The sequence below is a fragment of the Pinus tabuliformis genome, chromosome 2_1 (genome assembly GCF_031772625.1).
Source record: "Pinus tabuliformis cultivar Carrire ecotype Pingquan chromosome 2_1, CPIR1, whole genome shotgun sequence".
Classification (NCBI taxonomy): Eukaryota; Viridiplantae; Streptophyta; class Pinopsida; order Pinales; family Pinaceae; genus Pinus; species Pinus tabuliformis.
Genome location: NC_142299.1, coordinates 159,951,207 through 159,970,021, shown reverse-complemented (window position 1 = coordinate 159,970,021; position 18,815 = coordinate 159,951,207).

Here is an 18,815-nt window from a genome sequence, read left to right as displayed (position 1 = left end):
TCTCCATTGCAGTTCATTGTCGACATCGAGAGACAAAAGAACCTCATTTCAGTAGAGGTTGTGAAGTGGTTGGGCCTACCGACTACAACACATCTGCAGTCGTACACCATCAAGTGGCTCACCAGGGACCAGGTTCAACATAAATTTCCTCACCTCATGGAGGCTCTGCATGCAATGGGGACCATTTCTTCCTAAGGGGGGAGGAATGATCCAAGTGGATATTGGTTGCCACCCACCTATTCCACCTAGACCTCTAGTTGGTGTCAATTGTTTCCTTGTTTATTTTATCATTTACTATTTTTAGCAGCATTTTGAGTTGTGAACTTCCAGAGTAGTTTTGACCCCCTAAACGATGTTTTTTCGAGGTTCGTTGCAGGCCCATCACAATAGGCAGGGGCCTGCAACAAAACACGTAGTACTCGAAGAGACCTTTCCAACAAGGTATCGTACGCACCAAACAGAGATAATATGACCGAGTTACGACCCCGGGAAGTTGGCTGCCCAACAACCCCAACGGGGCCCATAAACTCTTGGTGTTTCATCTCTTGGGGTTAGGGTTTTGGTTTTGTAGGGTTTTTTCATGTTTTTCAATAATAAATAAGCCCTTGAGCCTCATTGTAACACATTTTAGAGGCATGTAGCCACCATATCTCTTCTCAGAGATAAGATACCATCGCCCGAACTAGTCTTATTTCTATTCTGTTTGTAAGCATATTTCAGTATTTGATATTAATGAAATGAAGTGTTATTTTTTATGCATCTTTGTGTTTATGGTTATACATGTAATTTACCACATTCCTATTTAAATTTGGATCATTGCATGAAATTTTGTTTCAAATTCCTCTTTCCTAAGCCACTAAAGGTCTCCTCCTTTGGTATTCCACTCCAAGGTGATGAAGAATCAACAAAAATATAGGGGAGGGATATGAAAGACAAGGAAACTAGGGTTTCCTGATGGGAAATGCTTAAAAGCACATAGTGAGACATACTTAGATCATGGTAAAGTTGCTATAGCTAGACTACTGATGGAAAGAAATGGTTTTTTTCATAGCCATGACATCCTTTCATGCAACCAAATATTGGTTTAGGTGGTTATGGTATGGGGTATAACATGTGGATTTTAGTCTAACCCATAAACCCCACTCGAATATATGAGAAAATGTGCGCATTTAATATTTTTTTAGTCCATATCGGATAATTATATTTGTTTTCATCCATATTAATGCATTTAGAGTGGGAAAAATGGAGGAATAAACTCACATTATCATTTTTAATAGTGGGACCCAAATTGGCAAATTAGGGCCTAAAACTTTCGAGGAGTAGTTTGAGGCATCAAATGATGTTTTTTTGGGGTAACATTTAGTCGCTTAAGTGAAACATCATTTTTTTCTATTGTACACATAAATATCTTCCCAAAGGTGCAAGGATCACCAATATTGGAGTATGTATACAAATGTTATACCACTAAGAAGTTGACCTTCCTATTTTGATGACCATTATTTGAGAGGATGCTATGTCAACACCTAATATTCATGCAAAAGGGGCTAGCCACATGATCATGATGAAGAAGACTCTATAAGACTCAATATTGTAACTCTAGTTGGATGGTGAAGTGATCCAAGTGGATATTACCACCCACCTATTCCACTGGCTTAAAGCACAATTCTTCACCTTGGTAGTTTTTCTAAAGCTTTTCAAGTCTTGAACTTCCAAGGCCATTTTGAGGCCCTCAACAATGTTTTTTGGATGTGGTAGGGTCTAAGTGGACTCTTCGGGATTTGGCTTAGACCCAATCGAAATGTGTACTTCTTGGCTAGACCTTTCCAATGGGATACTAAGCACGCTAAATAGAGATCATATGCAAAAATTATGACCTTGGGAAGTTGATATACCAACTAAATCTATCGAGGCCAACAAAAGTTTTGGTGTTTCATTTCCTAGGGTTAGGAATTTGGATTTTTAGGGTTTTATCATTGTTACTTTATGTTAAAGAGGGAATTTCAGCCTCATTGTAATGGGCTCTAGAAAATTGTGCATAGTTGTTACATCTTTTCATAGAGATAAGCTACCACCATTCAAGAAAGTTTGTGCTCAGATGTTGTCATTGATGGAAAAAGAGAAGGGAGCCTAAATTGACATTTGACAATGCAATAATGTTCAATCCTCCTGATCATGAAGTTTATATCAGTATTGTGTCAAGATTGGTAGCTTGGGAGGTACTCCAAACCATAGGATACAAGTTTGTGGAGGAATTAACACCACAAAAAGTCTTTGTGGGATAAGTTTCCAAGAGGTGGCCTTTGCACCCAAGCTTTCATGTATGAAACCAAGCATGTTTTGATGACTTGGCACTTGGAGATGATCGAACACCCTTAAAGGAGCAAGGGGTTTCTTAGTACACCAAGAGAGCCCTTGTAAATTGTGAGATTTAATTTTTATATGTTTCATGTGGGATTGTAACTAAGTTTCATGTAGGCTTGACATGAAGTCGTGCCCCTTGGAAGAGCTAGCCATTAACCCTAGAGAAACTATAAGAAAGGGTGAGGAGGAGCCTCAAAAGACACATCCAAGTGCAACAAAACATAGGAAAACATCGATGAAATAGGCCACCGACCATTAGAGCTCGCTGAAGTTAAGAAGGATTAGGTTTGGTGTCTTCTTATGAATGGTTCGAGGGTCGAGTTTGATAGGATTATAGGTCGTGACAAGGAGGGAAGTTTTGTGTTATTAGAGGAGAGAAATTATTCTAGAATCAAGTTTCATTTCTCTGTGTATTTGGAAGGAGGGTTAAGATTTATGTAGTCTCTGATTTGAAGGGCCGAAAGGCCTAAACAGGTTCTACAATAGCCCGAGAAGCTTGTGCATGGAAGAGGCTTAAATAAGGAGCATAAATGATAGTATGATGAGGGCTTTTAGAGAATAAATCAAGGGTTAACGTGTACAGTCAGAAGCACTAACCATGTCAAGAACCTACAACAATATAAATAGGTCCATTGATAGATGAAAAGGTATGTAGAATGATGTTTCGAAGTTGATTTTGTTGCTAGTGGATGAGAGTCTAGGTTGTGTTAGACTCTGTCTTATATCAGAGATTGATTCTTCTTCAAAACAGGGTTTTGAAGAAGAAATCATTAAAATGTTGCTTTTTAGATTATGTAATTTGTTCTTCAGCTCTTCAACTGGCAGCGACTTCAAGCTCTTACCTCTGTAAAAGCACAAAGAAAACAAAGCATACATCAGACTCTACTGTTGATGAATTTGGTCAAGTTTCATCTTCATATGGTTTCAACTATCATGGCATAGAGGTTCTCTACAGTGGCACCCTTGATCCAGATCTTGATCAAATATTCATAGCCTCATATACGCTTGTTGGATTTTGTTCTGATAGAGAAATGGTACACTGCTTACCTTTTCAAACACTAAATGGTACACTGCTTACCTTTTCAAACACTAAAGACATTTCCTAGGAATGAACTTCATGGTAAGGTCATTATGGTGCGATTTGACTCCAGACTGTGTCCCAGGGATGATCAATTTGGTATTCAATATCCTAATAAAAATGCAATTAATACCCTCAAGTATTTTTGCAACGTTGGAGCCAAGGTGGTGGTTGTGACTCATTCGGTTTTTTTTTTTTTTTAAAAACTCATCAAAGGATCAGTACACACAGCTTGTTGCAGATTACCTTGCAGTCTGCCTGGAAAAGAAAGTCAGAGGGTGTTACTGGACATAAGGTGGAATGCAGTATAAGCAAACTAGAAAACGGGGACATTCTTCTTTTAGGGAACCTATCACTGTATAGAGAGGAAGCTGCTAATTGTATGGATTTTGCAAGGAATCTCTCAGCAAAAACTTGTTAATGATTCATTTTCTGAGTCTCACAGAGTTCTTGCATCTACTGTTGGAGTTGCCCGCTTTACTTATGCCAGAATTGTAGGTTTCCACCTTACAGAGGTGCTATCTTTGTTTGCAGAAACTTTACAGAAACCCAAGCATCCATTCATTGTTATAATGGGTGGAGCCAAGATTCTTGAGAAAAGGGATGCTAGAAATGGAATTGATGAATGCGTATTTTGTTTCCACTGATGCATCATCGTCATTTCATTCCATCATTGCTAGTTACCCTGGAGTATTATGGCATGTTTCTATACAATGTCCAGATCCAAATTTCTCCAATCCTGAACGTCGATGGAGGATGTTGCAAAGGCTACTTGTGAAAGCAATTATTGAAAATATTTATCTCGGAGGAAATATCATAGCTCATGCTTCCACCATAAGGCTTGCGCTTCGCCAAGGTTGAGGTGAGGAACGCAGCTTCGCCAAGGTCGAGGTGAGGAACGCATTTGCAAAGTGATTAGCTCACCCTGCTTAGTAGAAGTAAAAGAACACTTTCAAATTTCTCCAAAAGGTGTCATTGATTGTAAAGACTAATAACGTGAAAGCTCTCTGAGGTACTAATGTGGAAATTTCAAGACTGCCTGCATAATTTGAATGTAGAACTTGATTCATTCCTGCTTGAAGTTTATCAAAAGTTCAATCCAGAGAGCTATATAACAGTGAGTGATGCCTATGCATTAATTGGTGACATTTCTGGCTTTGCGGAAAAATCGCAGACTTCTCTTATGCAGATATTGTTGTTGGAAACACAAACTGTTTTGAAGGATTTGGTTTTTCAGGGCATGATTGTAGATGATGAATATGCGATTCTGGGCTCTGCAAATATCAACCAACGCTCTCTAGATGGTTCAAGAGATACGGAGATTGCTATGGGTTCCTATCAACTGCATCATACATGGGCTTAGAAGAATTGTCACCCACGTGGCCAGGTTTATGGATATAGGATGTCACTTTGGGCAGATATCCTCACCACCTCGTCTTCTAGTTGCTGCTCGTCTTGCTTCAGCTGGTGATGCAGATATTTATGAATACTTTTGATGGAGAGAAGTAATAGGCTTTGACAAAGCAAAGTGCTCAGAATTCCGAGCAGCAAAATTACTGCCAACATCTTCTCCGGTTCTTCATCTGGCGGCAAGTCAGCACCATCTTGGTTTTGCATAAATGGAGAGACAGAGTAAGGACTTGGGGTTATGAGACTCTCTTTTGCATTTCCAATACAAACGCTGGATTGACAGCTATTGCTGAAGTTTTAGAGAACTGCACATCTGTAGTGGTCGGTCCTAGTGGAGTAGGGAAGTCTAGTTTGATCAATGCACTGCGTCGTGGTCTAGATATTCCTAGTGACATGGACATTTTCACAAGACAGGCAGGGGATGGAAGCAAGTGGTTTGAAGAACAACGTGTTGGAGAAATTTCTGTGAGAAGTGGTCGTGGAAAGCACACCACCCGGAATGTATCATTACTTCCACTACCAACTGGTGGTTATCTTACGGACACACCTGGTTTCAACCAACCCAGTCTCATAAAAGTCACAAAGAGTTCTCTAGCGTGGATGTTCTCCGAGATCAGGCAAATGGTAAATGCGAGTGAGTCTGGTGGATGTGCCTTCAAAGATTGTCTGCATGTTGGTGAGCAATGCAAGCTCTTTCGGCCTGAGAAGGCAGAGTTTGTTCGAATGGCAGCATGATTTGAGGCCACTATTTTGTTTTGACAGCATCTTTCGATGACATTGATGCAAGCATGTATGATGGGTTGATAGTTCCTGGAGGAAGGGCATCCGAGCACCTAGCTCTAAATGAATCTGTTCTTAAATTGGTCAAGCGGTCTTCTGATTCAAACAAGCCCATTGCTTTTATCTGTCGTGGGCAATTGATTCTTGCTGGTACTCATGTTTTTGCGCATTAAAAAGCATCAAATATGGGCCAAACAGCTCAGCTAACTCGAAACCAGAAGACAAAGATAAATATTGATGAAAATGTGGTTAAAGAAAGCGATGAGGAGGACAGCACCCACGATGGGTCTTTGTTTTCTGTTCCTGTATGGACCATGTATTGCAATGGGCTCAAGGTGGGTTTTGCCATAAAACGCAATGTTACAGAGAACGACCAACCCGTAAGCCGTATTGAAGATGATGCAGTCCATATCGGTTGGGGCTGGAGTTTTGCCCACTATGACTAAGGGAGAGAAGGCGAGCTCATGTATATGAGAGCAACTTATGAACGAGTTGTTGGGTCTTCAGATTCAGAGTCCTTTCATATGATCAATCCCGATGGGAGCACCGGGCAGCAGCTCAGCGTTTTTCTTCTCAGGTCATGAGGACAAAAACAAACTACAGATTGGTGATGGAGATGCATGAATCAGATTCAGTTATAGGGATATTTGATTGTGATAAATAGAAAATAGTTATTCCTGATACCTGTACCATAAAGAAATATTCCAAAGCATATTGTGTCACTGTGTAGATATAGATCAATCCCAAGGAAAAGGAAATAGGAAAGACCGTTTCCAATGAAGTATATTTCGTTTAGTTTCTGCAGTCAGATTTCCATCTGCGGGATTCTCATTTGCAGTGCTCAACAGATATGCCCATTAGTATCGGATAAGAAAGATTGTAGAGGGGTTGATTTCCATCTGATATATGCGGTGGATTTATTCCAGATTTTCAAAATCTTCTCCTAATTGCGGTAAAATGGCCAACGCATTTCCAGATTTGGGGCGCAGTTATGAAACCCAGAATGTGCAAAGTGGCATTCAGATTCGACTACTCATGTTTATCTTCAGCAAAGGAAGTGACACCTGTAATGCCACCTATTCACCAGATTCAACGGATTTCAGTGGAAAGAGCGCTATTCTCTCTTCAGGAAGCGCTGAAGCGCTGATTGTTTTTTTTTTTAGTTTATTTTATTAATAATGATAAAAATAAATGCCGGGCTTGGGGTCGATTTGTTTTCCCCCAGTGGTTTTTTGTTTCATATTTTTGTAGTTAGTTAAAACAGCGCCCTGTTTTGGGCAGCATGGTATTTATTCATTTGTAAAGAGAAGAGTAAGAGGAAGGAGGGGAGTTTTTTTTTCTGAGCGCTGGGAGCTGCTGGAGAAGCAGAGAGCTTTTTATTGTACAGTTTTATGACAGAATTTAATGGAATTTCACAGCTCTGTTTGCTGAGATTCATGTGGTATGTTGATTTAGCATAAGTTTTTCCCTTTGTCTCATATGTAATCAGTTATGTTCCATTTCATTTCATGACCCTTTCAAGCTGAACAAATGAAGTGATTAGGTAGGAATTCATAGTATTATATGCTCCTCCTATAAGTTTGTTCGCATTCGATGTTTTCTACTGTTTAAGGAGGATTCAGAGTTATTGTCTGCCCTCCTTAGCTCCTCACCAGTCTTGCCATCCCATTTGAAACCAGATTTGGTGTTAAATTGCATGCCTACCTTGCCTCAGTTGATAACCTGTGTAGTCATTATATTTCTCTGTTTGAAGCTGTGATTTTGCCCATGTAGCCCAGAAAAGCCCCGTCATTCCATTAAAAAAACCCCAAAAATCATCAAATCAAACCCCCTATCAATTTACTAGCCTAAAATCTTTATTTCTATTTGGTCAGCTTAATTATATTATAAGATCTATCAAATCTGACCCGAGAGAGCCTTCTCATACCTCGTAGGGCTAGCTACGAGGTGAAATGGTTTGATGTAGCCTTGAAGGTTTACCTTCCTCAGCCTAGGGTGAAATCTCAAGCGCTAACATAGTGGCGACCATACTGGGGAAGAACAAACTTGTCTGTTGATTGATGTGTTTGTTTCATAAGTCTTAGACGGAGCCTGAAGTTACGCCAGAAGCCTTCGAAAACGCTCTTGTTTTACATCAGCGCAAGTAGATAAACGCTGCTTCAGTCTATCTCCGTGGGATTTGTGAACATAGCGCTTCATTGACACTTTACCCCAGTACATATATCAAGTTCAGATCTGATTGTTGATAGTGGACAACGATCAGACACTTGAAAGGCTGAATCATTCACCTGGCGACTCCAACTCGATCCAGACATTCCAGTGCCTGTTGATATGTTCATGCAATGGTAGGGTATGTGGCAGACCCTGCACTTTGTGAAGCTCTAGACGAATTTAGAGAAAGCTTAGTGGATATTGAAATTAATGAAGAAGTTTTAAGTTTTTTCCTTCAATGTTTGAAATCTCCGAATTATCATCCTAGCGTCTGTGAGTTACTTGTGGAAAGAATTGAAGATGAGATTCAATGGTTAGATGAGCAGATCCACTCTTATGATTTCCAAGACCCTAAAAAGTTTTTGGAAATCCTTCCTCCATCGAAACAAGAAATAGCAGACTTGCCTATAGAGGTATACATTGACAATGTGCAACTGGAAATATGCATTGCAGAGTTGGGGCAGCCAACAGAGGCCGGTGTCCGTGATCCTATTGCAGCATATATGGACAGGTTTTTCACTCTGATGGACAAATCAGGCTGTCTTCTCGGTGACCAGGATCAGTATGTGCATGAAGGGCTGCCAGCAATTGCATCTGTGACTTCGTGGCAGCATTCTCAAGCGGCTTCATTGTCAGGTTTAATTGAATGGTTAATATGGCATTTTAGCATTACTTGATCTATTATTTGTACAGCAGATTAGAGTAGGTTTTGTAAATAAATAAGCAGCCATAAGGGCAGCATCTTGTTTCAGTTGGCTTTTAGTTTGATTGAGTTAAGTTTCAGTGTGAAAATAAGTCTTCAGCTGTGTTGATTTGTTGGAAAGATGACTCCATTGCCCAATGAATAAAGCACTGGTCTGCTCTCCCAAAGTTCTGCGGTTCTTGGCACCTCTAGGATGCTACAGCTGCCATCCCAAATGGAGCCGATGTTAGACTCTGTCTTATATCAGAGATTGATTCTTCTTCAAAACAGGGTTTTGAAGAAGAAATCATTAAAATGTTGCTTTTTAGATTATGTAATTTGTTCTTCAGCTCTTCAACTGGCAGCGACTTCAAGCTCTTACCTCTGTAAAAGCACAAAGAAAACAAAGCATACATCAGACTCTACTGTTGATGAATTTGGTCAAGTTTCATCTTCATATGGTTTCAACTATCATGGCATAGAGGTTCTCTACAGTGGCACCCTTGATCCAGATCTTGATCAAATATTCATAGCCTCATATACGCTTGTTGGATTTTGTTCTGATAGAGAAATGGTACACTGCTTACCTTTTCAAACACTAAATGGTACACTGCTTACCTTTTCAAACACTAAAGACATTTCCTAGGAATGAACTTCATGGTAAGGTCATTATGGTGCGATTTGACTCCAGACTGTGTCCCAGGGATGATCAATTTGGTATTCAATATCCTAATAAAAATGCAATTAATACCCTCAAGTATTTTTGCAACGCTGGAGCCAAGGTGGTGGTTGTGACTCATTCGGTTTTTTTTTTTTTTTTAAAACTCATCAAAGGATCAGTACACACAGCTTGTTGCAGATTACCTTGCAGTCTGCCTGGAAAAGAAAGTCAGAGGGTGTTACTGGACATAAGGTGGAATGCAGTATAAGCAAACTAGAAAACGGGGACATTCTTCTTTTAGGGAACCTATCACTGTATAGAGAGGAAGCTGCTAATTGTATGGATTTTGCAAGGAATCTCTCAGCAAAAACTTGTTAATGATTCATTTTCTGAGTCTCACAGAGTTCTTGCATCTACTGTTGGAGTTGCCCGCTTTACTTATGCCAGAATTGTAGGTTTCCACCTTACAGAGGTGCTATCTTTGTTTGCAGAAACTTTACAGAAACCCAAGCATCCATTCATTGTTATAATGGGTGGAGCCAAGATTCTTGAGAAAAGGGATGCTAGAAATGGAATTGATGAATGCGTATTTTGTTTCCACTGATGCATCATCGTCATTTCATTCCATCATTGCTAGTTACCCTGGAGTATTATGGCCTGTTTCTATACAATGTCCAGATCCAAATTTCTCCAATCCTGAACGTCGATGGAGGATGTTGCAAAGGCTACTTGTGAAAGCAATTATTGAAAATATTTATCTCGGAGGAAATATCATAGCTCATGCTTCCACCATAAGGCTTGCGCTTCGCCAAGGTCGAGGTGAGGAACGCAGCTTCGCCAAGGTCGAGGTGAGGAACGCATTTGCAAAGTGATTAGCTCACCCTGCTTAGTAGAAGTAAAAGAACACTTTCAAATTTCTCCAAAAGGTGTCATTGATTGTAAAGACTAATAACGTGAAAGCTCTCTGAGGTACTAATGTGGAAATTTCAAGACTGCCTGCATAATTTGAATGTAGAACTTGATTCATTCCTGCTTGAAGTTTATCAAAAGTTCAATCCAGAGAGCTATATAACAGTGAGTGATGCCTATGCATTAATTGGTGACATTTCTGGCTTTGCGGAAAAATCGCAGACTTCTCTTATGCAGATATTGTTGTTGGAAACACAAACTGTTTTGAAGGATTTGGTTTTTCAGGGCATGATTGTAGATGATGAATATGCGATTCTGGGCTCTGCAAATATCAACCAACGCTCTCTAGATGGTTCAAGAGATACGGAGATTGCTATGGGTTCCTATCAACTGCATCATACATGGGCTTAGAAGAATTGTCACCCACGTGGCCAGGTTTATGGATATAGGATGTCACTTTGGGCAGATATCCTCACCACCTCGTCTTCTAGTTGCTGCTCGTCTTGCTTCAGCTGGTGATGCGGATATTTATGAATACTTTTGATGGAGAGAAGTAATAGGCTTTGACAAAGCAAAGTGCTCAGAATTCCGAGCAGCAAAATTACTGCCAACATCTTCTCCGGTTCTTCATCTGGCGGCAAGTCAGCACCATCTTGGTTTTGCATAAATGGAGAGACAGAGTAAGGACTTGGGGTTATGAGACTCTCTTTTGCATTTCCAATACAAACGCTGGATTGACAGCTATTGCTGAAGTTTTAGAGAACTGCACATCTGTAGTGGTCGGTCCTAGTGGAGTAGGGAAGTCTAGTTTGATCAATGCACTGCGTCGTGGTCTAGATATTCCTAGTGACATGGACATTTTCACAAGACAGGCAGGGGATGGAAGCAAGTGGTTTGAAGAACAACGTGTTGGAGAAATTTCTGTGAGAAGTGGTCGTGGAAAGCACACCACCCGGAATGTATCATTACTTCCACTACCAACTGGTGGTTATCTTACGGACACACCTGGTTTCAACCAACCCAGTCTCATAAAAGTCACAAAGAGTTCTCTAGCGTGGATGTTCTCCGAGATCAGGCAAATGGTAAATGCGAGTGAGTCTGGTGGATGTGCCTTCAAAGATTGTCTGCATGTTGGTGAGCAATGCAAGCTCTTTCGGCCTGAGAAGGCAGAGTTTGTTCGAATGGCAGCATGATTTGAGGCCACTATTTTGTTTTGACAGCATCTTTCGATGACATTGATGCAAGCATGTATGATGGGTTGATAGTTCCTGGAGGAAGGGCATCCGAGCACCTAGCTCTAAATGAATCTGTTCTTAAATTGGTCAAGCGGTCTTCTGATTCAAACAAGCCCATTGATTTTATCTGTCGTGGGCAATTGATTCTTGCTGGTACTCATGTTTTTGCGCATTAAAAAGCATCAAATATGGGCCAAACAGCTCAGCTAACTCGAAACCAGAAGACAAAGATAAATATTGATGAAAATGTGGTTAAAGAAAGCGATGAGGAGGACAGCACCCACGATGGGTCTTTGTTTTCTATTCCTGTATGGACCATGTATTGCAATGGGCTCAAGGTGGGTTTTGCCATAAAACGCAATGTTACAGAGAACAACCAACCCGTAAGCCGTATTGAAGATGATGCAGTCCATATCGGTTGGGGCTGGAGTTTTGCCCACTATGACTAAGGGAGAGAAGGCGAGCCCATGTATATGAGAGCAACTTATGAACGAGTTGTTGGGTCTTCAGATTCAGAGTCCTTTCATATGATCAATCCCGATGGGAGCACCGGGCAGCAGCTCAGCGTTTTTCTTCTCAGGTCATGAGGACAAAAACAAACTACAGATTGGTGATGGAGATGCATGAATCAGATTCAGTTATAGGGATATTTGATTGTGATAAATAGAAAATAGTTATTCCTGATACCTGTACCATAAAGAAATATTCCAAAGCATATTGTGTCACTGTGTAGATATAGATCAATCCCAAGGAAAAGGAAATAGGAAAGACCGTTTCCAATGAAGTATATTTCGTTTTTTTTTTTTTTTTTTTTAGTTTCTGCAGTCAGATTTCCATCTGCGGGATTCTCATTTGCAGTGCTCAACAGATATGCCCATTAGTATTGGATAAGAAAGATTGTAGAGGGGTTGATTTCCATCCGATATATGCGGTGGATTTATTCCAGATTTTCAAAATCTTCTCCTAATTGCGGTAAAATGGCCAACGCATTTCCAGATTTGGGGCGCAGTTATGAAACCCAGAATGTGCAAAGTGGCATTCAGATTCGACTGCTCATGTTTATCTTCAGCAAAGGAAGTGACACCTGTAATGCCACCTATTCACCAGATTCAACGGATTTCAGTGGAAAGAGCGCTATTCTCTCTTCAGGAAGCGTTGAAGCGCTGATTGTTTTTTTTTTTAGTTTATTTTATTAATAATGATAAAAATAAATGCCGGGCTTGGGGTCGATTTGTTTTCCCCCAGTGGTTTTTTGTTTCATATTTTTGTAGTTAGTTAAAACAGCGCCCTGTTTTGGGCAGCATGGTATTTATTCATTTGTAAAGAGAAGAGTAAGAGGAAGGAGGGGAGTTTTTTTTTCTGAGCGCTGGGAGCTGCTGGAGAAGCAGAGAGCTTTTTATTGTACAGTTTTATGACAGAATTTAATGGAATTTCACAGCTCTGTTTGCTGAGATTCATGTGGTATGTTGATTTAGCATAAGTTTTTCCCTTTGTCTCATATGTAATCAGTTATGTTCCATTTCATTTCATGACCCTTTCAAGCTGAACAAATGAAGTGATTAGGTAGGAATTCATAGTATTATATGCTCCTCCTATAAGTTTGTTCGCATTCGATGTTTTCTACTGTTTAAGGAGGATTCAGAGTTATTGTCTGCCCTCCTTAGCTCCTCACCAGTCTTGCCATCCCATTTGAAACCAGATTTGGTGTTAAATTGCATGCCTACCTTGCCTCAGTTGATAACCTGTGTAGTCATTATATTTCTCTGTTTGAAGCTGTGATTTTGCCCATGTAGCCCAGAAAAGCCCCGTCATTCCATTAAAAAAACCCCAAAAATCATCAAATCAAACCCCCTATCAATTTACTAGCCTAAAATCTTTATTTCTATTTGGTCAGCTTAATTATATTATAAGATCTATCAAATCTGACCCGAGAGAGCCTTCTCATACCTCGTAGGGCTAGCTACGAGGTGAAATGGTTTGATGTAGCCTTGAAGGTTTACCTTCCTCAGCCTAGGGTGAAATCTCAAGCGCTAACAGGTTGGACAGAATTATAAGACATCTTGTGGATTGTTTGGAGGGAAGCAAGAAGGTGTAGTTGTGTGCCCTATATACAGACCTACGAAGGACTATTAGGTTTTCTAGGAGACGAAAAAGTGTGGAAGTAAAGGGTTGATTATTTGCAGGATAAAAGAAGGCATCCAAGTGGACCAGTCATTAAGTCCTAGTTTGTTGAAGAGAAGGACATCTTACAATGAAAAGTGGGAAACCTCCAAGCCCTTAACTTGTCTTCATATAGTAGCAAAGCAAGGCAGAAGTGGGAAACCTAGGATTTGTTCACAAACAAAGTTCTGAACAACTCCAAAAAGTCCCTATGTATTGATGACTTGATAGAATAAGGAGTAGATAAAGGGAAGAAGCATTTGGAGTCATGTTCAGTAACCTAAAGAACTTGTGATCATTAATATAAGTATATTTGTGGAGATTCATATTGGAAGCATAAGAACTAGTAGATGTGTTTAGGGTACGTGGACTGAAGTGGAGTTGTGAAGTGTAGTACATCAGCTAGCAGGTCAAGTGGTATATTTTTTAGGGTATGTTGTACCCCTAAATATAATTCTAGGTTAGGAATTAAGTTAGATCATATAAAATATTTTGTTGGTTTTTAAAATATTTGGATGACCAATGTTTTAAACTAATTCAAACAGGTGTTGAATCTTAATTAATCATGATATAATTAAAGGGTTGGTTCTCCACCTCTCAACATAAATTTTCTTTAAAAGAGATGTGTAAGGAATAAATCAAAGAGTCTATGGCCTAACAAAAAATCAGACAGATTATTTAATTAACCATATGGAAAATATGCATGTATCCAATGTTTACAACCCAACAAAAATATATTTAAATTAATGAAGAAGTGACAATTTAAAGATGTATAGGAGTTATTTCAGACAAACAGTCCAATAAACTAATCTTTATAATATATATAACTTCATAGGGGATTTCAAACAGGTTGATACTCAACCTTATCTTACCCAAATTTCTTCATTTAAAAGTAAATACATGCAGAAATTTACAACATGAAATAAAAAACAATGAATAACTCACAAGAACACAACTGATTAAATTGATGAAGAAGTGACAATTTAAAGATTTATAGGAGTTATTTCATACAAACAGTCCAATAAACTAATCTTTATAATATATATAACTTCATAGGGGATTTCAGACAGGTTGATACTCAACCTTATCTTACCCAAATTTCTTCATTTAAAAGTAAATACATGCAGAAATTTACAACATGAAATAAAAAACAATGAATAACTCACAAGAACACAACTGATTTGACACAAATTCAGAATCCTTTCATTAAAATCAGAGAGCTTCAGATCAATACAATTCTTCTTGATAGCTTATCCCAAGGGTTCAACCCTTTGTACTTTGACATATGAAGTATTTATACAATTTTCTCCAAAATATCTTGATAAAATATCAAGAATTCATTGCAAAATATCTAAAAAAGGTTTTTACTAAAATAGTACAAGAAAATAAGAAAATTAAATTGTTGAAGATTTCTAGCACTGATTTCGAGGATTCTGATGATGACTTAGACTGAAAAGGTTGTTGCTTTGTTGTTGAAGATTAATACATGTTTACTCAAGAAGATGACATAATTTATCCCATCTTTCTTCATCTGGGATGGAAAATTTGATTAACTTTCTATAAGTTTCATCCACTTCGGTATATTTCTGGAAAGTGGGCTTGATTATAAACAAATGTTTTATTTCATGTTTGATAAATAAGTCGAAATTCAAACCTTCCATGAAATCCTTCCCTGTAATAGTTCCCGTAATAGTGGAAAATTTGGATTTATCTCTTGCTATGGAATATAACTTTTGTTGATAATCATCCAGTTGAAATAATTTATCTCCCATCCCCTTTAAACTTGGAAGTCCTTTTTGATGCAGTATATTGAACTTTCTATGGAATTTTTGAATGCTGGCCTGCAGATTATAACATTTATTCTCTAACTGTAGCATTAAATTTCTTTTAGTAAGAACTCTTCTTACTTCAAGAATTGTCTCAGTTATATCTGCAATCTCATATTCTTTCAGTTCTTCTTGTGTCTTTCAATTTAAAATTCTTATTAAGGCAGTAGCTTCACTTGGTTTCTGTCCAAAATCCTCCTTTATATATTCTATGACTTATTTTGATTTCTGCACCAACTCTTCTTGCTTGAAAATAATTTCAATTGAAGGCCAAATTTTTGTCATGGATTCATTAATCTCTACCCAGATATTCTCCTTTGCTTGTGCAATTATTTGTGCCATAGAAGATTCATTTTCTAGAAATTCAATCCTTTGAGTTAATCTGTGAGTTTTCTGAAGCTCTGACAGATACACATTATCAATTTTTAACTTTTGTTCTTGGAGATTATTAAGATGAGCTTTCAATTTTTCAATATCCTTCCCTCTGATAGATAAATCTTCCATAGCTTTGATTAACTCAGTTGATGTTTCTGTAGACTATATCTCCACTGTGTTAGTAACTGCTGAAGTAGAAGCCCCTGTTGTTGATGTACCTGTGATTGGAACTGCTGTTAGAGGAATGAATGCTAATTGAGTTGATTGTTATTCTTTTTCCTTTAGCAATTTTTCTATTTCAGTCTCCATTTCTTTAATCTGTCCATTCTGTTCAATGATGATTTTGAACATATATTCTTTCTCCTTTCTAGTTGACCAACTTCCTTTGTTTGTGGATCTTAAGTAGATGGAAGTTTGAGTTGCTCCTTTAAGGCTGCAATGCCAGCATTTTTTCTCTTAATGATCTCCTCAACAAATTTTACATTACTGGGATCATATCCCAGTTTAATCACCAAATATTCTAAAGACTTTATCTTCATGTCTTTGGCCAAAGAATATATTTTTCTAATTTTAATTGAGACTGAATATTGTTAACTGAAGCCTGGACTCTGTATGCTTCCATTGCTGAATTTGTCAAAGTATAATATAACATTTCACCTGTTTGTTTATGCTAGTCCATTTGATCAATAGGATGGATTTGATCAATTTTAAAAGAGAAAATGGACATTTTGTAGTCATCTGCAATCTTAGGAAAAGGAACTTCGGCTTCAAGGAAAACTATTTGCATTTTTCCTTTCTCAGTATCAAAAGCATAGAGAATTCTGTGTTGTGATGATGTTGTTTGCTTCCAGAACTGAGAATAGGTTGTAGCTTTCAAGATTTCATTCTTCTTTTTTATTTCCTTATATCTTGCAAATATACTTGGTTTAGCCTGATCACGGGCTAATTCTCCTGATTGAGATGTTTCCAGTGGCTCTTGAGAAGTTGAAGATGATGGTGAACCTATAAAAATTTCTTCATTTCGAGGGAAAGTAGAAGCATAGGGACCTATTAAGACTATTGTAGACTGTGTATTCTCTTCCTACAAAGACTCTTCTACTGGATTGGTTTTCTGCCTCTTTTTGTATATTTGGAATTCTCTCCCTTGAATTTATGAGACTGAAGGGGAAACACTTTCCGTTGGTGTTTTATCGTTCTTATCCTGTGGCACTGGAGTCTATGATGTTGTAGAAGAAAGTACCTATTCCTCTGCCTTCTACAATGTATTTTCTTGCCATTAATCTTGATTCATATGTTTCTCAATTTTAGGTCTAGGAGTGTGAGTATAGGGAGTAGTTTTTTGCTCTTCTCTCAACTTTGAGATAATTCCTATAGGATCATATGAGCAAGTGAAACTGAGCTTAAATTTCATTTGTTTAAGGAGAAGATATATTTCTTTTTCTGTTGTCCTGGCATTACAAATGAAAGGCACAACCTGTGTTTTGATTTTAAAATGAGATTTCTTTTTGGCTGACACAAAGTGAAACTCATCCATATTTATCATTTTCCTAATATAATCTAATGAAAAAAATTCTTATGGGAACAAATTTAGGCAATTTATATGGAGGCAATTCACATCCATACACTTTGGTCTCAGTGTAATTCTGATACAACTACCAATCACCTGTCTTTGTCTATTCAGTGAGATGTAGAATTCTCTTAATCTCAGGTCCAATTCTAGGTTCATCATCACTCTTAATTAGGCAAGAAACTTTGTAAAAAAACTGGTCCACATAATCACTTAATGTGAATTCATTGGTATTCTTCCTTACTAAGGAAGTCCAATGAATCACAGACTATGAATTTCCTTGTTCATCCAGCTTTTGTAGAGGAAATTGAAATCTATCTGCTTGATGAAATAAAAACAAGTAAAACAAGACTGAAGCATGCTTGAAAACTCCTTCTGTAGAAAATTTAGGAAATTTTCATGGATGACTTCTGCTAAGAATTCACTGTAATGAAAAATAATTGAAGGCTTTTCTCCTGCTGAGAATACTGATAGAAAACCTATAATTGATTCATCAACCCATTGATCGGTTTGATAGCCCAACAAACAAGAAACTATAGAAATGATTTGTTTTGTCATTTCTGGAAACATTGAGGACAGATAAGGAGGGTTTGTTTTGGGCAATTGGACATTTTCAGGCAAAAATGTCTCAAAATTTTTGGCTCTGTGGGGGAATATCATATTTTTGTAGAGTTCCATGAGGGAATCTACAGAGAAGGGGTGCAGAGAGGCTGAATTTTGGATCTGGAGCATTTGACATATGGAGTCGAGGGTAATTGTGAACAAGATATCGTTATTCTAGGCAAAAATAGCTCTCTGACTGGGTATGTACTTGAAATGGCACCATGCAACGAATTATGGGAAATGGTGGGTTTGTGGAAAAATCAATTGAGGTAGGAAAGAATCCCAAAAACTCAATTTTTCACTGAGGTCAACAAAATTTTTCTTTAACCAATTGTGGAGTACGTAGAGATCAAACTCACAATTGGTTTCATAGATTTTATAATGTTGTTCTACTAAAGGTTGATGTTGTAGGTCAATTACAGGGGAAGCATACGGTTTTCCTCTGTGGCTTTTGATTTTCCCTTTGAAGACATATTGAAATGAAATTTGACATAAAACTGTAATTACTTGGGGTTGGCTGGTTGAAAACTGTTTGGCCCATATCAGAGCAGGTGAAGCTTGCGGTGGGGCCCAGCAAGGCGCTCTTTCTGTATCAGACTTAGTGAGTTTTATATCCAGCATCAACCAGAGACTTAACCAAAATTCACTCAGGAATCCACTATCCCGATCTGAGATAATGGACTGTGGGATCCCAAAGTGTACCCACACTCCCTCAAAGAAGAGCTTAGCAGTGGCCTCTACTGAGATACTCTTCTTGCAGGCCGCCATGATGGCCATTTTAGAGAATTTGTCGATGACCACAAAAATGCAATCATTGTCGTGTTTAGTAGAAGGAAGGCTCGACATATAATCCATGGAGACAGATTCCCAAGGCCAGCTAGGAGTAGGTAGAGGATTATACAAGCGTTGCTTCTTGATGGTTGGTTTGGCAATGGTGCAGGCGGTGCAGGATCTAAT